This window comes from Leguminivora glycinivorella, chromosome 4 (assembly GCF_023078275.1).
Source record: "Leguminivora glycinivorella isolate SPB_JAAS2020 chromosome 4, LegGlyc_1.1, whole genome shotgun sequence".
Classification (NCBI taxonomy): domain Eukaryota; kingdom Metazoa; phylum Arthropoda; class Insecta; order Lepidoptera; family Tortricidae; genus Leguminivora; species Leguminivora glycinivorella.
In genome coordinates, this window is record NC_062974.1 from 24320654 (window position 1) to 24325471 (window position 4818).

Sequence of the window (4818 nt, forward strand, 5' to 3'; positions counted from 1 at the left end):
GATGAATGCGACACCCCTTATTATGAATTGGTGGTGATATCATATTACTCCACCGCAGACTCTCAGGAGTCTGAAAGTGTCAAAGATTTTGACAGTTACTTAAATGGAGACAAAACAAAAATAAAACAAATTGGTCCATCCTGTGTCAATACACTTACGGAAGCAAGTAAATAAGAAAAATACAAGTTCCCCAAACACAAGGAAAAGCACATCGATACACATCTCGATCTGCTAGTTGTCAATCAATCCTTGTTAGCGTGGTCACGTCCCGACGATGCAAATGCAATGCCAATAAAACAGGAAAATTTTCTATCGTACTGACGCCAAACATCTTCGATTACACGTTTAGTTACCTCTCTATCGTTCTGTTCAAAAACGATAGAGAGGCCAGATGCTCCAAGTACCTATGTGTAGATAGTTTGGATTGCATTGTAAGGTAGACCTTTCCCAGACAGGGTTCTGCTATTGTCATTAGGCGTGGGACGATAGCCCTTTTTCCTTGTAGATATTTGTAAACAATACTATATGCTAATGCTGTCTAGGTTTGTAGTTTCTTTTATACTAGGCATTTGTTTGCTTACGTGAAGTGTTAAAGAATGCAATGCTAAGAAGAAAAGCTGTACTGAAGGTATTGATTTGGTAATTATCGGACAATTTGAAAAGTGCAGTTGTTGGAGTAGGTCTATATAAAGATTGAATAAAAGAAAAAGAAAGATCAACGTAGTATTTAAAATAAGTTGGGTTAGGGTTTTCTTGTGACCCTGAAGAGCAAATAAAGGGGGGCACGGGGGGCGAAGCCCCCCGCATAAAAGACAGATCAACGTAGGATTTAAAATAAGTGAAGATAAAATTCTAAAATATTGGAGAAAAAGGAGGTTTTACTAAGAAACAATACTCCTGTAAACATAATTTTTAAGAAAAAAAACCGCCTTCCTTTGGGGTTCTGGTGATAAATACTTTCAAATGTTGGATTATGTTATCAATTCGTCTGTATATTTTTTAATGTTTGTTATTCGATATCTCCGTCATTTCTGAACCAATTTTGAAATCTGGATGATTCTGAAGTACTTACAGATGAGAATGATTATCAGAACGGAACTCTTATTATTAAATTAAAACGGGACTTAATCGCGTAAAACTTACGTTTTATATTTAACCCGACGTTTCAGACATGACATTACGTCCGTGGTCACGGGTAGACTGGCTGGGAGTTGTATCAACATCTTCTAGCTGTACGAGTTTTTCGAACTACCCGCACTTGATTGTCATCAGTCACTTTTACGCTAGGGTTGCCACTCTGCCTACATACAACACTCACGACATCCGATGGTATGAGACGGGAAGTTTTCTCACGTTTACACTTGCTAATCACTGGATTCCACGAAGATGAAATCCCTTGCCCTTCATTTTGATTGAAATTACGATGTTTCCTGATTTCAATCGCTTCACGTACTTTCCTGCTATAGTAAAGACGTTCAGTTGAAAGGACTTTGGGATTATGCAGTTCAATCCAGTGGTTCGGTCCTGACTCTAGCAAATAACGTCGGGTTAAATATAAAACGTAAGTTTTACGCGATTAAGTCCCGTTTTAATTTAATAATATGAGTGAAGATCGTGTTAGTTTAAATCAATATAGAACGGAACTCTAACCAGGGGCGGCTCACTCTTCATCAGCAGTTCCACTGCACCAAATGTCACTGTTCTGGACGTAAGTGCATGCTGTTCTTATAAAAATACCAAAGTCACTATAAGTGTGCCGTTCAGATTTGAGGAGTTCCGTTCTGACCATCATCAGCAATTCCACTGCACCAAATATCACTGTTCTGGACGTAAGTGCATGCTGTTCTTATAAAAATACCAAAGTCACTATAAGTGTGCCGTTGAGATTTGAGGAGTTCCATTCTGACCATCATCAGGAGTTCCACTGCACCAAATGTCACTGTTCCGTACGTAAATGCATGCTGTTCCTTTAAAACACAAAAATCACCATTTCAGATTTGAGGAGTTCCCTCGATTTCTCCAGGATCCCATCATCAGAACTTGGTTCTGAGAAAAATGGGACCAATCTGTATGCATATACATTCAATCAAAAAAAATAATTTTCAAAATCGGTCTAGTAACGACGGAGATATCGAGGAACAAACATTAAAAAAAATAAAAAAATAAACATACAGACGACTTGATAACCCCTTCCTTTGAGATTTGGAAGGCGGTTAAAAATAAACGGTATTCACGTAATATGGTTTACTGACGATTCGCCAAAAAACGTTTCCCAAAGTTTCACATCCCAAACTATTATTCCCAAATTATCATTTCCCAAATAAACGTTTGGCTAAACAACTTATCGCAAATTGACATTTAGCAAAACTTTTTTTGGCAAGTATTTGTTTCCCAAAATATTTACTTGGTCAAATCTCATTTTACCAAATATTATTTAGTCAAATGTATTCTTAGGCAAAATTTCCATTTCCCAATATATTGTAGTTAAATGGCGCACTAGAAATTTGTTTGTTGATTTTATACTTTGTGTCCAAGATTTGTGTGAAATAATGTGTATGTCGTACTTTTTTCGTCCTGCTGCAAATGTGATGCAGATGACATTTTCACTTACATGTCCGGATACATTTTATTAAAAAGAAACCTGATGTTTTCAAGACCATTTTGTTCTATTAATTTTTAATTACATTAAAAAGTAATTTCCGGTTTGCTCACTGTCAACCTAACACGCTCCTCCTCGCTTCGCTCGTCGTCGCACCTAAACTGACTCTGTCAGACACGAGTTTAATGTTACAATACTAATAAAATCATTACATTACATTTATGCCTTATATTTATTGTCAAACGTGGTTTTGCATGGTATAATTTGACAAAAAAAATTAATTTGACAAATAACATTTTTTGACAAAAAAAAATTGTTGACAAAATAATTTTGTCCAGTAATTATAATTTGACAAAAATAAAGTTGAGAAAACTTTTCTTGTCCAGCTGAAGCACTTGGGAATTAAACAGTAAAAAAGTTTGGGAAATTATCATTTGACAGATTTTAAGTTTGTCAAATGTTAATATGGGTAGTTGGCAAAATTTGTTTGAGAAATGAAATTTGACAAAAAAAATCTTCGGTAAATTAAATGGATTCCGTAGAAATGAAAATGCAAATGCCTAAATATTTTCGAAATTTGCGATGTGATATTTTGACCAAACACGTTTTTGGGATATAAGTTTTGCCATTAAAAACGTTTGCGAAATAAAGTTTTGTCTAAATAAAATTTGACTAAGTAAAATTGTGCCAAATGATAATTTGACCAAACAAATTCATTGCGAAACATACCTTTGCCAAACAATAATTTGGGAAATGAAACTTTTGCGATATGATTATTGGGAAATGAAATTTGACGAAACGTTTTTCGGCGAAACGGCAGGATACCACGTAATATACCTACTAGATGTGTTTTCCTGACGTTCATATCTATTTATATCTACAATGAATACTGACTGCATCTATGTCTCTACATTTAAATCATCTTTCAGGCATGACCCACTATTGTCCATCTTTTACGGACTCACAATGCAGCCACCGTCACTTGCCCAAAAAGCTAAAGTCTAGACAATCGGTATCAGCACGCAATCCGTGAGACTTTTCCGACAGAACCGAATGACGTCACATCAGACCATTGTGGTTTTGATGACGCATCAGCTCCCAGATACCATCGGGCTACTCATCGATTACTCATTAAACTAACGTATTCCATTTGTCCGAGATTTTTGTACGACGTGCATTGCATCTCACTCTCTCATTAAGCAAAATATGAGACGCAAATACACATTGGACCTTGATAAGACATTTTTGTTGAGCTCTGGACCCGTAGCCAAATGGCATTTCTGCGACGCGAAACGAAATCGAAACTCCGCAGAAAGGTAGTCTGGCTTTGTCGCGCCAATACGCACGAACGATAGAGATCTACGAGCGTTTCGTTTCGTGAGCGTTTGTGCCATTCGGCTACGCACCCAGGGCTTTCTGTTTTCTCCCTTAAGCACTAGCTATAACATTGTCAGCTTAGGAGCTTAGGGCTAATACAAAATACAAATTTTATTCAGCAAATAGGCCACAAGGGCTCTTTTACACGTCAGATGAGCACCATGTTTAGTCTTTGGAAAAACCCGTGGACGGAAGCTGTATTAAAATTCAGATCAAGCTCGCCATATTTAATTTACTACCTTATCGATATTTAGCTTAAAATTCGAGCAACGTACGCAATAGCGAATTTTTTATCGTTCCTCGATGAAATAAATTCGCATAAGAACGGTCGAAAATAATAGTTCTGGCAGATTGTAAATCCTTACCAAAGACATTGCATAGATTTCAGAAAAAAAAACGCTAAGCTCTTTGTCGGGTTACGGCGATAAATTCTTGTTGAGACAATAGAGCGCAAAATTGCAATTAAATTAATGTTTTAGTATGTTTTTTTGTAGATAATGAATTCGTTATGGAGCACCTGCGTTTTAAGTGTCTTGTATTGTCTCAAATGGGTCATGCTTAAAATATTTAATTTGGTTTTTAGGTATTATGTTGGTATTATGTAACTAAAATTAGAAATATGCCATGCAAACCGGGGAAACAAATGTGTTTAATTTACATCTCTATCAGATTGATCAAAAATGTTTTAAACTGCGTCTTTTTTCTTTTTCGTCCTATTTATTTATTTTCATTTACTAAAATATATAAATACAAAAACATAATTATATTTAGAGCAAATTTCCATACGTATAAATACAATTTTGCCCCAAAAAGGTTGTAAAAAAGACAACACCGTGCGACAT